Source organism: Schistocerca nitens, chromosome 12 (assembly GCF_023898315.1).
Source record: "Schistocerca nitens isolate TAMUIC-IGC-003100 chromosome 12, iqSchNite1.1, whole genome shotgun sequence".
In the NCBI taxonomy this organism is placed as follows: Eukaryota; Metazoa; Arthropoda; class Insecta; order Orthoptera; family Acrididae; genus Schistocerca; species Schistocerca nitens.
In genome coordinates, this window is record NC_064625.1 from 12,003,435 (window position 1) to 12,017,761 (window position 14,327).

The 14,327-nt window shown below is 45.2% G+C and overlaps 1 protein-coding gene across 1 annotated transcript in view; it reads right to left on the reverse strand.

Annotated features, from left to right (window-relative positions):
- Positions 1 to 14,327, reverse strand: part of LOC126214869 (guanine deaminase) — a 121,772-nt gene that overhangs the window by 77,757 nt on the left and 29,688 nt on the right. The gene's annotated exons all lie outside the window — the stretch shown is intronic.

Genomic DNA, 14,327 nt, shown 5'->3' on the forward strand with positions numbered 1-14,327 from the left:
CTTCGGTCAGAATCAGTCACACGTGAAGGAGGCCTCACTGCATAACATGACTGTGAGCACACGACTACGAAATCGTGAAGCCAAGCTATATAGCGAAGACAGTCTTTCGCATATCTACCGTTCGCAGCTCTAACTAGAAGCTGCCGTGAACAACCCGTTTTCAAACCGGTCAGGTTAACTATGTTCTTGTCTACCAGCGTTCCGTCTAAGGCCACCAGGTCGTACGACACGTGCTGATACAAGGTCGGCAGGTCGCACACAGCTTGACCTTCTGTAGACCAAATCGCCGAAGGAGGTGCACGAAAACGAACATTAAGAACCGTTAAGCCGCACCCCACTTACATTTTATGTAATAATACTATATTAAGATAACACACAAGCTACAACTATTTACGTTACGTGCATGTACTGCGGTTTGCCGCTTTAGCGGGCTTTTTTTTTTAAAAAAAGCCAGCATCAGAAATCAGAATGCGTAGCTATACATTCATAATATAAACTTGCACTATTCATTTACTTTACTTTATTTAAAACATCAAGTCCCTTATCTATTAACAGGGTGAAATTATGAAGATTGAAGAGTGAATATCCTACGAAACTACGCTATTAAATCAGGTTGTTTAAAGTAGAATAAGAATAGCAAGCCGTTAAGTATTTTCATCCCATTTGATTTAGTTCAGGAAAGTCGTCGTTGGTATAGACATCTCCAAGATATTCTACAAACTTTATAATACGTATGACTTTTGAAGTTATTAATAGTCTACGAGACGTGTACTCAAATATCCAGTAATGTGAATGTTAGTTTCCAGCTACTGTAGAGTGTTTATCCTAGGCAAGTCCCCTGAAACTACGCAGATCATCTAACAGCAGGTATAAAATACAGCCAACCAATTGCAACAAATGGTGCTTTTCAAATGACCTTTACCATGGTTACGACGGATTGAAACAGGCAAGCTACGGCAGGTCATTTAGTAAATTCCCATCTTTAGGCTCAAGATGTTGACGGATACCTAATTCTTCCCAAAGATCCATCCTGCGCCCTTTGATTCCTCTATGAAGAATAATTGTTCAAATGGTTCAAATGGCTCTGAGCACAATGGGACTTAAGATTTGAGGTCATCAGTCCCCTAGAACTTAGAACTACTTAAACATAACTAACCTAAGGACATCACACACATCCATGCCCGAGGCAGGATTCGAACCTGCGACCGTAGCGGTCGCGCGGTTCCGGACTGAAGCGCCTAGAGCCGCTTGGCCACCGCGGCCGGTAGAATAATTGTATCTTCCAAATTTTTCAGTGTTGTTGGCAATCAATAGACGTTCAGCAAATATAGAATTATGTTTGTTAGCTCCTTTCTTTCCTAGCTCTTTGTATCTTGTCCATTCTGTTAGTAATACGCTTATTGGCTGTTTAGAACGCCAAGCGTACGTGTCTGTCGGCACATGCGCCTCAGGAGTTGTTTTCCTCATATACAATAATGCTCTCCACTCTCCCTCAGTCGGCATGTAGCTACTAACATGGTCTGTAATTTTAAGTGATTGGCTCTACTGAATTGATTCTAGGGGCCTTAATTTTTACAGATGGACATACAGACCGTTGGCAATACATGTCATGTGGAGACAGCTTTTACTGAATGAAATGCTAATGTGAAGTTTGTAAGTACCACTTGCCGTATGTTGTTTGTGATATTTCTACACGTGTTGTAAGAGTAGCTTTTCTTAGACACGTAATACAGATCCATGACGTTTTCATTATATGTTTTCGTATTGTACGCAGGTTTGTCCTTCTGAAAATGACGGGTTTAAATTCGTCGAAACCATGGTTAAGGTTATTTGAAAACCACCATTATTGTAACTGGTTGGCTGGCTTCTATACCTGCTATTCTGTAACTGTTGCCGTAGCGCAGCCATGTTCAAAATATTGCAGATCATCTAAAGTGGTGGTCGTCAAACTGCCCGCGACAGGCCCAGGTGAGGCGTAAAGCTTTGTGTCGTGCAGTCATCGAGGGTTCACGAGTGGGTCTTCGGCTCCGAATCCCCGTATCGATGATGTTCGCACGGCTGACACTTATTGATAGCCCAGCATTGAAATCTGCACCAGTTTGCGGAAGGATTGCATTTCTGTCACGCTAATGGATTCTCTTCAGTCGTCGTCGATCACGTTCTCGCAGGATCTTTTTGCGGCCGCAGCGATGTCGGAGATTTGATGTTTTACCGGATTCCTGATATCCGCGGTACTCTCGTGAAATGGTCGTATGGGGAAAATCGCCACTTCATCGTTACCTCTGGGATGCTGCGTCCCAGCGCTCGTACACCGACTATAACACCACGTTTAAACTCATTTAAATCTTGATAACCTGCCGTTGGAGCAGCAGTAACCGATCTAACAACTGTGCTGGGCACTTGTTTTATATAAGCGTTGCTGACCGCAGCGCCGTATTCTGCCTGTTTACATATCTCTGTATCTGAATATGAATGCCTATAGCAGTTTCTTTGGCACTTAAGTGTATAATAAGCATGTAGCAACTAAGAGCCAAATCTGGAAACGTCAGCTAGCGTTAAGAGGTTCTTAGGGACAGTAATTTTCCTGGTTAGTGAGAAACAAAATTGCTTGCAGAGGCAGTAATATTTTAAGACGTGTTTAATTTTAATTGGCGTTGGTGAATTCGACCACGAGCCAAGTATAATTGGCCGCTTACTTTAAGGGAAGATGATTAGGTTGCGTGGCCACTACGGATTGTAGAGGATACGAGATGGGGAATGCTTTCTTGTTTGTCTTCCAGTAGTGACAACTCAGGGACGTGAGCGACATGTAACGATCAGCTACTATGGTGTAGGCTTTGACAAGGAAATAACATGGAGAGAGAGGGCCATCTTAAAATGCGGTACATCTTTGCAGCAAGGAATGTGGAATTAAACGTTGCTGTAAAGCACCGCAATGAGCAGAGGAAAATAGTAAACATTTCTGATCGTCTCATACTGCTTAATGCATTTAAATATATGTACAGTTACTGTTATTAATCAATTATCATCTGCTCACACTGCTAACCCATGCAATTCGTCAGGCAACTGCAGTGTCACGACTTTGGCGTCGCTGAAGATCGCAGCAGTCTGAAACGGAGAACAGTCGACGCGAGGTCTTTCGAAATGCGCCGATTTTTAACCATCAATACTAAGGCCGGCCGCCAATTTATCGAGTCCCTTCCACAACTAGTCTGTTGGGGGCTTCATCATCATCAGTGTTCTGCCTAAAGGCAGGTTTTCATATGGTAGTTCTCCAGGCTGTCCGGTCTTCTGCCATCCTCTTCAGGTCTGCATAATTTCCTCTTCCCTTTATGTCGTCTATCATCTTGTATCTCCTTCTTCCTCTCAGTCTTCTCCCACAAACCAGTCCTTAAAGCATTTACTAACAAGCACTCCCTTCTCAATGAATGTCCCAACCAGTTCTTTTTCCTTTCTCTTACAACCTTCAGTAGACATCTTCTCTCACCAACCCTTTCCAATATTCTTTCATTACCCACTCTTTCCATCCAGCTTATTCTTTCCATTCTCCTCCACATCCACATCTCAAATGCTTCTAACCTTTTTCCATCCTCTCGTCTCAGTGTCCATGTTTCTGCCCCATATAGTGCCACACTCCAGACAAAACATTTGCGCCGGCCGGGGTGGCCGAGCGGTTCTAGGCGCTACAGTCTGGAACCGCGCGTGCGCTACGGTCGCAGGTTCGAATCCTGCCACGGGCATGGATGTGTGTGATGTCCTTAGGTTAGTTAGGTTTAAGTAGTTCTAAGTTCTAGGGGACTGATGACCTAAGATGTTAAGTCCCATAGTGCTCAGAGCCATTTGAACCATTTGAACCAAAACATTTGCCAAGCCTTTTCCTTAGCCCTTTATCTAATTTGCCACATAAGAGTCTCCTCTTTCTGTTGAATGCCTCCTTCGCTATGGTAATTCGAGTTTTCACCTCCTGGTGAAGTGTTCAGTTATTGTCCTTCCGAGATATTTAAATTCACTTACTTGGCTAATGTTGGGAGCTTGTAACGTACTAATTCATGTAGATTAGCAATTAATAGTAACATCGGTATGTCTGCTGCCCCAGGTGCCACACTAAAATGTCAGCGTTGGCTGTTGAGCAAAAAGATTGATGACCATTGATCTAAAGTGTCTTGTTTCGCACTATTTCAGTAACTACGCTACTCTGCAAAACTTAAGGACGAGACAGAGTAAGTTAACACAACATATTAACAAGTCGGTGGAAATGAATGCAACTGCTTGAGCATCTGGTCAGAGGACTCCCAGTCGTGAACACAAACCTGGATGTCATGTGACGTGACGTCAGGGAAAACACAGAGTGTGTCAATCACAGAGCAATTGTGAAGTGTGACGAGCTACGCATCGTTCTCACAGGGATCGTAAAGACAAGATTAGACCTCATAACGCGCACAACGGCATTTCAGCAATCGCTGTCCTCACTGTACTTATGTGAACGTGATAGCAGAAAGCTCTAATAATCGGTACAATATGACATGCCCTCTGCCTTCTTGCACTTCACAGTGGTTTGCAGGGTGTATATGTAGAGTGTAGCCGCCGAACTTGGTATCGCTCACTTCATTGTCTCAAGTGCACTGGAGCGTTGCAAAGGAATGTAGCTGGTCGACCACGCTCAACTACAGGAAGACTGCTACATCGTACAACGGGCAAGAAGCGATCCACGTCAAACAGCTGGTCGACCACGCTCAACTACAAGAGGAGATGACTGCTACTTTGTACAACATGCAAGAAGCGATCCACGTCAAACAGCGGGATCATTTGCAACGGCGTTTAACAGGACTGCAAGGCACGCAGTCTGAGCTCCACAGTGGAGGTGGACTCTTTGCACGACGACCAGTATGGTATTTTGTGTTCCTTTGACAACTGCGCATCGGTAGCACACATTACAATGATGCCAGGTGCATGTGACTGGACCAACGAGAAATGGAGTCGCATGCTCTTCTCCGATTGAGAACAGATGCAATCCGAGTAGTTATTCTGGACGTACCCTCATATGGCGAGAGGTAAAAACACACATAATGTTGCATGGGCGAACGGACATTCAAATCTTTAAGCACAGACTGGACAGTGAATATTGGCCATTGGATGAGTTCATTGCTGAAATGTCAACTATTGTCAGGTTATTGCTCCCGAGAAATGTTCTATTTCACCTACTATCTAGCTCATTTGAATTTTTGAAAGCGCGTTTTCAGTTCTGTCAGCAAAAAATTAATTTATTTAAACTACTGTTAAAAAGTAAATAAATATGACTACAAAACGGATTTTTCATTCGAAATAATTAAGGCTAAAGAACGCTACAACTTGTTTAACAAAAGCTTCATGTCTGTCAGTCGTTTCTGTGACAGGAGAAAAGGAAAAGGAATGAAGGCAACAGTGATAAATTAAGAACATTTCATCCACGGTTTATAGTGAAAGTACAAAGTAGTTGATACGCTACCTGTGTCTACGTGATATGTCTTTCTCTGCTTGTAGCCTTAGACTCGGGAGAAAGTTCTCCAACCTCAGTTGTCACCCTTTGGCACTGACTATTCGTTATGTTCAAATAGACAAAAGAACAGATATCGTAATAACTGACTAACGGACAGAATAGCAACTGAAATCGCTCAACAGAGGAAAGGTCACTGGACCTGACAGAACACCACTTGACTCTACACAAAGTATGCGAAAGAACTTGTTCCTCTTCCAGCAGCAGTGTGCTGTAGGTTTCCAGAGGGGCGCAGTGTTCGTAATGATCGGAAAAAAGCACAGGTATTCCAAAAAATATAGACCTGACGTCGGACACTTGTAGTATTCTGGAACATATTTTATGCTCCTTTATTATGACATTTCTGGAGATTGAAAATCTCCTCTGTCGCAATCAACATGGTTTCCGAAAACGACAGTCCTATGGACCCCAGCTCGCTCTGTCCGTCCACAAGACGCAGAAGGCAGTAGATATACAGGCGCCCAGCTAGATGCCGTGTTCCGTGACTTCCGCAAGGCGTTCGATGCTGCACTGCCGCCTGGCGAACAAAATACGAGCGTATGGAATATCGTACCAACTGTGTTACTGGATTGAAGAATTTCTAGCAAACAGAACACAGCATGTCATTCTGGACGGAGAGAAATCGTCGCATGTAAAAGTAACTTCGGGCGTGCTCCACGGGGGTTCCTGGGACCATTACTTTTCAGAATGTATATGTAAATGAACTAGTACATAACATCGGAAGGTAAGTGAGGCTTTTCGTGGATAATGCTGTTATACAGAGAAGTCGCAACAGTAGAAAATTGTAGCGAAATGGAGGCAGACCTGTAGAAGATTGACTGTCGGTGTGGGAAGTGGCAGTTGGCCCTTAACATATACTAAGGAAACATTGCGAATGCGTAGACAGAAAAACCTTTTATTCTATGACAACCCGATTGTAGGACAATCACGGGAAGCAGTTATTTCCATAAAATATCTAGGAGTAAGCGCATGTGGTGATTTGAAGTGGAACGACCACGAAAATTAATCGCAGGTAAGGCAGATGCCAGATTGAGATCATCAAGAAATGTAGCCCATCAACAGAAGAAGGAGCTTACAAAAGACTCATTCGACCAGTACTTGAATGTTATTCGTCAGTCAGGAAATCGCACGAGGAACGACTGATAGAGGAAATAGAGAAAATCCAAAGAAGAGCAGTTCGTCTCCGTTCAGCTTCATTTAGTAAGCGGGAAAACTTGACGGAGATACCCAGCAAACTCTAGTGGCAGACACTGGAACAGAGGGGTTCTGTATTACGGCGTGGTTTACTGTTAAAAAATTCCGAGAGCGTACGTTAGGAGAGTCATCCGCTATATTGCTTCGTCCTACATACATTTCTCGAGAACAACATGAAAATACGAGGATGGTTTGATAAGTCTGGTAAATTTACACGACCGAATGGAACATTTTTGTTGCACCTACATGGTTGGTAAACTCCATCATTCCAATGATCGTATAAAGAATTTGAACAATGTGCAGCAAACAGTTGATTGTTGACAGCTGTCTAAAGCGGTCACTGTGTTGACGGCGACTGAAATTGGAGAAAACCGCGTGTGCCGCTGTTGTTAAATATTTTCATCTGAACGGTTGGACTGCCCCACAAATCAATACAGAACTGGATGAAATTCACGCGGACTCTGCACCATCATTGAAGACCAGTTACCTTTGAATTAATAGCTTTAAACGCAGCCGGACAAGCACCAAAAACGAAAAAATGGCTCTGAGCACTATGGGTCTTAACTTCTGTGGTTATCAGTCCCATAGAACTTAGAACGTCTTAAACCTAACTAACCTAAGGACATCATACACATCCATGCCCGAGGCAGGATTTGAACCTGCGACCGTAGCGGTCGCGCGGTTCCAGACTGTAGCGCCTACAACCGCTCGGCCACCCCGGCCGGCAACCAAAAGCGAAGCGCGCTCCGGACGTCCAGTTGAGGTCACCACAAAAGAAACCATCGACAAAGTGCATGGTATGGTAGTGCAAGACCGTCGAGAAAGAATTCGTGAGATTGTTGAGACAGTAAGCGTCTCAATAGAGCGAGTGCATAATACCCTTCACGGAGAACTGGCTATGCAGAAGCTGTGTGCGAATAGACCAAGAGAGCAAAAGCACAACATTTCAGCACAATGTCTGGCGATGTTTAATTGCAGTCGGTAAGACTTTTGCGCCGATTTGTGACTGTTGATGAAACCTGGAGCCATCATTACACACATGAGTTAAAACAACGGACAAAGGCCCGTGAAAGGCAACGGCAGAAGGCAAAGACCATTTTGTCGGCTCGTGATGGCCACCGTTTTTTTGGGACTCCCAAGTAATAATCCTCAAAGAAGTCCTGGAAAATAGCAGAACAATAACTGGACTCTACTAGGCTTCAATGCTGGATCGTTTGAAACTTGCGCTCACTGGAAAACGACCAAGTTGGCACGCAAAAGGGTGCTCTTGCACCATGATCGTGCACCAGCCTACACATCAGCGACAACAATGGAGAAAGTGCACGAATTGGGCTTTGAATTGGTTCTTCATCCACTCTATTTGCTACACTTAGTCGTAAGTGACTTTTTCTTGTTCCCTAACTTGAAACTTGACTTGCCGGAAAGAAATTTCAAATGAAGTGAAAACTGCATTCGACGAGTATTTTCAGAGTTTGACAGAACCTGTTCTTCCAATGGAATGAAAAAGCTGGATGATCTCTGGACCAATTGTATAGCCGGCCGGAGTGGCCGAGCGGTTCTAGTAGCTACAGTCTCGAACCGCGCGACCGCTACGGTCGCAGGTCCGAATCCTGCCTCGGGCACGGATGTGTGTGATGTCCTTAGGTTAGTTAGGTTTAAGTATTTCTAAATTCTAGGGGACTGATGACCTCAGAAGTTAAGTCCCATAGTGCTCAGAGCCATTTGAACCAACCAATTGTATATCCCTCAAAGGCGACTACGTCGAGAAGTAAGGTGAGTTGTTTACGAAACAAACATATTGTCTTCTTTTTGACCAGACTTATCATACTGCCCTCGTACGCTCAGAGAATTCAAGTGCACACGAAGCATTACCAACAATCTTTCTTCCCGCAAACCATTCACAGCTGGAACAATAGAGGGGGCTGTGACACTGGTACACAAAGTATCCTCGACCACACACCGTAAAGTGTCTTGCGGAGTACAGATGTAGATGTAGATCCGCGCCCACCGAAGCTCGACAAGATGGCAAGACCGTGCGCGCTTTCGTGATTCATTACGCGTGCAGCTCATGGCGCGACGATCATTTCGTAATGGCTGCTGTACACGCGCGAGTAGCATATTTTTAGATCGCCAGTGTTTGCAGCCACCGGACACAAAACAGTCACAGCTTGAAGCCTCCCGACGGCGCCGATCCAGAACTAGGGAGGCCCCGTTCAGGATGTGAGCGAGAATTAAGATGTGTCCACACGATGCCTCTTCCTCGCACGCAATTGCAGACGCGCGGGAATAAAACCGTACGCACAAAACTCCGTGGAAATAGCGCATGAACGCATGCGTGTTCTCGTGTCCACACGTTGCGCAAGCAGTCTCCTGCGAACCCCCTTCTTTGTTTGGGAATTAGTGCTACGTATGTTGTGACGTTAAGGCGACAGAAAATGATAACATATCGGCGGTTCCGAATTCAAAATATCTAAATAAGAGAAATCTGAAGTGAGGGCGGCGTTTTGTTTGTGAACTTCAGAAGGAGGTCACAGCGGGATATTAGATTTTTTGCTTGGGAAACTGCAGCGTAAACCCTGTCAATAATATTTCTGTAGCCGGTAACCGGCGACGTATATATCAGTTTGAATATTTATTGCGCATTTCAAAACAAAGCATTGCAATGATTATTCTTAAAAATGGAAAATACTTAAGTGAGGTTCTTAGTCGTTCTGTGACGGTTAATGACATTCAATACGCCACTTGTATTTTATTTCATGAAAGTTGTTTACACGACTTCAATCAAAGGATATTTTATATGGATTAAAATCCTTGTACTTGACATATTCGGCGGTGACAGAGACACCGGAATCCACTAGAACGGAGGTTGTGTTTTTGTATCATCAATATCGCCCATTTCAGTTTCTAGCGGTTCGTTAGGAGCTCGACCTACCCATCTTTTCTTTTGTTCAGATGTCAGGCTCCTCAGTTGTGCTATTAAGTCGCCATAAGAGACTTATCCTGTACAGCGATATAATCTGATAGATTTTTATCTAGTGCTTGACGTCCAGGGCATCATATCTTAAATTTTTATTGAAATAATCTTCAAAAGTGGCATTCCACACGACTTCTTTGTCTGTTATTATCTATAAATTTCAGCTGCTTTCTTTGGAGTTAACGGACATTATTGCACATATCGGGTGATAAAAAGTCAGTATAAATTTGAAAACTGAATAAAACCAAGCGAGGTGGTGCAGTGGTTAAACACTGGGCTCGCATTCGGGAGGACGACGGTTCAATCCCGCGCCCGGCCATCCTGATTTAGGTTTTCCGTGATTTTCCTAAATCGCTTCAGGCAAATGCCGGCATGGTTCCTTTCAAAGGGCACGGCCGACTTCCTTCCCCGTCCTTCCCTAATCCGATGAGACCGATGACCTCGCTGTCTGGTCTCCTTCCCCAAAACAACCCAAAACTGAATAAAGCACAAAATAATGTAGATAGAGAGGTACAAATTGACACACATGCTTGGAATGTCATGAGGTTTTATTAGAACCAAAAAAATACAAAAGTTCAAAAATGTCCGACAGATGGCGCTTCATCTGACCAGAATAGCAATAATTAGCATAACAAAGTAAGACAAAGCAAAGATGATGTTCTTTACAGGAAATGCTCAATATGTCCATCATCATTCCTCAACAATAGCTGTAGTCGAGGAATAATGTTGTGAACAGCACTGTAAAGCATGTCCGGAGTTATGGTGAGGCATTGGCGTCGGATGTTGTCTTTCAGCATCCCTAGAGATGTCGGTCGATCACGATACACTTGCGACTTCAGGTAACCCCAAAGCCAATAATCGCACGGACTGAGGTCTGGGGGCCTGGGAGGCCAAGCATGACGATAGTGGCGGCGGAGCACACGATCATCACCAAACGACGCGCGCAAGAGGTCTTTCACGCGTCTAGCAATATGGGGTGGAGCGCCATCCTGTATAAACATCGCACGTTCCAGCAGGTGTTTATCAGCCAGGCTGGGGATGATGCGATTCTGTAACATATCGGCTTACCTCTCACCCGTCACGGTAGCAGTTACTGACGTATTGCTGTCCAGCGCCATCTGTCGGACATTTTGTGAACTTTTTTTTTTGTTCTAATAAAACCCCATGTCATTCCAAGCATGTGTGTCAGTTTTTACCTCTCTATCTACATTCTTCCGTGGTTTATTAAGTTTTCAAATTTATACTTTTTTTTATCACCCCGTAGATCACCTTACTGCATAAACCTCAGCACACTACAGAAGAAACACACATGATCTGTCGTGTGCTAAAGAGCGCAAGAGATTCCCACCGTACCCAGATTCCCACTGAACCCAGGAAGCAATACACTTGTACACACGGTCTGACCGAGCGAGGTGGCGCAGTGGTTAGGAGACTGGACTCGCATTTGTGAAGACGACGGTTCAAACCGGCGTCCGGCCATGCTGATTTAGGTTTTCCGTTATTTCCCTAAATCGATTCCGGCAAATGCCGGGATGTTTCCTTTGAAAGGGCACGGCCGACGTCCTTCCCTAATACGATGGGACCGATGACTTCGCTGTCTGGTCCCCTTCTCTCCAAATCAATCAACCGACATACAGTCTCCACTTGAGGAAATTGTACATGCACAAATCCGCAAGCGTAGTTAGCTATTGGACATGTGGGCGCACGCACAAATCTGAACAGAAAACAGGCATCGTATGGACGCAGCTACTAACGAATGTGGCAGGGTAATCTACAGCATTTGTCGATCCCCCTGCCATACCCACGCTCAATAGCAATTCCTCTGTTCTCTTACAGCAAATCATTTTCGCCTCATACATTAAGGGCTACTTGATACAGTTCACCGGTACCATGTTAGCTGAGACTTCATCTTCTTTTCTGCGTCAGTGTTATGGTTCAAATGTTCAAATGTGTATGAAATCTTATGGGACTTAACTGCTAAGGTCATCAGTCCCTAAGCTCACACACAACATAAAGTATCCTAAGGACAAACACACACACCCATGCCCGAGGGAGGACTCGAACCTTCCGCCGGGACCAAGTGTTATGGTATTAAGCAAGCCTACAGCAGCGATTCTTTGGAGGGTGTCCAGTTCCAGCCCGGAATTTCCGTAGTTTGCACTTCACACATTCCAAGGGTTCTTCCCTGCCTCAAAAGAGTGCGATAAGATTAAATATCCGTTATCTTGACACGATAACAGGTACGGTATTTGACCTTATCACAGGAAGTCGTAATATAAACAAACAATAAATCATACAGTGGCATTTAGCAGCCACGACGTCCCGTCTGACCTGTTCCGATACAGCAACTGGCAACTGTTGCCGCGTGTGCAACGTAGTCCGGCAAAGCTGAAAACGATGTTATGAACATTGTTGCGGAACATACACTACTGGCAATTAAAATTGCTACACCGCGGAGATGACGTGCTACAGACGCGAAATTTAACCGACAGGTAGAAGATGCTGTGATATGCAAATGATTAGCTTTTCAGAGCATTCACACAAGGTTGGCGCCGGTGGCGACACCTACAACGTGCTGACATGGGGAAAGTTTCCAAGCGATTTCTCATACACAAACAGCAGTTGACCGGCGTTGCCTGGTGAAACGTTGTTGTGATGCCTCGTGTAAGGAGGAGAAATGCGTACCATCACGTTTCCGACTTTGATAGAGGTCTGATTGTAGCCTATCGCGATTCCGGTTTATCGTATCATGACACTGCTGCTCGCGTTGCTCGAGATCCAATGACTGTTAGCAGAATATGGAATCGGTGGGTTCAGGAGGGTAATACGGAACGCCGTGCTGGATCCCAACGGCCTCGTATCACTAGCAGTCGAGATGACAGGCATCTTATCCGCATGGCTGTAACGGATCGTGCAGCCACGTCTCGATCCCTGAGTCAACAGATGGGGACGTTAGCAAGTTCGACGACGTTTGTAGCAGCATGGACTATCAGCTCGAAGACCATGGCTGCGGTTAACCTTGACGCTGCATCACAGACAGGAGCGCCTGCGATGGTGCACTCAACGACGAACCTGGGTGCACGAATGGCAAAACGTCATTTTTTTTCGGATGAATCCAGGTTCTGTTTACAGCATCGTGATGGTCGCATCCGTGTTTGTCGACATCGCCGTGAACGTACATTGGAAGCGTGTAATCGTCATCGACATACTGGCGTATCACCCGACATGATGGTGTGGGGTGCCATTGGTTACACGTCTCGGTCACCTCATGTTCGCACTGACGGCACTTTGAACAGTGGACGCTACATTTCTGATGTGTTACGACCCGTGTTTCTACCCTTCATTCGATGCCTGCAAAACCCTACATTTCAGCAGGACAATGCACGACCGCATGATGCAGGTTTTGTACGGGCCTTTCCGGATATAGAAAATGTTCGACTGCTGCCCTGGCCAGCAGATTCTCCAGGTCTCTCACCAACTTAAAACGTCTGGTCAATGGTGGCCGAGCAACTGGCTCGCCACAATAGGCCAGTCACTACTCTTGATGAACTGTGGTATCGTGTTGAAACTGCATGGGCAGCTGTACCTGTACACTCCATCCCAGCTCTGTTTGACTCAATGTCCAGGCGTATCAAGGCCGTTATTACGGCCAGAGGTGGTTGTTCTGGGTACAGATTTCTCAGGATCTATGTATCCAAATTGCGTGAAAATGTAATCACATGTCAGTTCTAGTATAATATATTTGTCCAATGAATACCCGTTTATCATCTGCATTTCTTCTTGGTACAGCAATTTTAATGGCCAGTAGTGTATTTAAAACTCAATCTGTGTAAACGCGGCTTTAAAAACGCAGCTGTTATAATGCACGATAAAGTAATTGCCTTACAGCTGTCGAAGAACTCATGTGGAGGAGCAGCGTATTATACAAGATGAGATGCTCAAAAATCTTATCCATGGCGATTAATACGTGTGAAACCTTCTCTCCCTTAGCTGTCGCCGCATCCCACATATCTGTCGCCACCGGTTTCTATCATTCCGTGCTTCGCCTTCTGCTTCTCCTTTTGTCACGGTGTCCTTCACCCCATGTAAACAGGCAACCTTCTGTCTTATTCCCCTTCTCCCTCTCCCCTGTGGTGGTGCATTAAGATCGTTGGCCATCTGTCTTTCGCATCGGCCCGTGCGAGGCGACCTGTTGTTCTGTCTGTGATGCTTCCCCGAGTCTGGGTCGTTTCCGTAATCGTTCTATTTCTGACGTGGTCTCGCCGAGATAGTCTACACGATCTTCTGCGATAGCCTCAGTTCCACAACTGTCATTTTATATTGTTCCAGTAAGCTCACAGCACTCCCTGGTCTCCACATACGTGTTTACTGGTCATCTGGGACTTGTCACTTAAGACAGTTCTACTCCTTACGGCTCGACAACCAGGAGTGATGGTCTGGTTTGCCATTTCTTTTCATTCCAGTCGTCATCCGCGGCACCCTTACAGCACAGCGGCCCTTCGACAACGTCCTACGCCGTTTTGTTGCCCTTCATAACAAGCCACCCTTTGCTTACATTTGAGCAAGATAATGCCGGCCCGCACACGGCGAGAGTTTATACTGCGCGATTTCGCGCATGCCAGACCG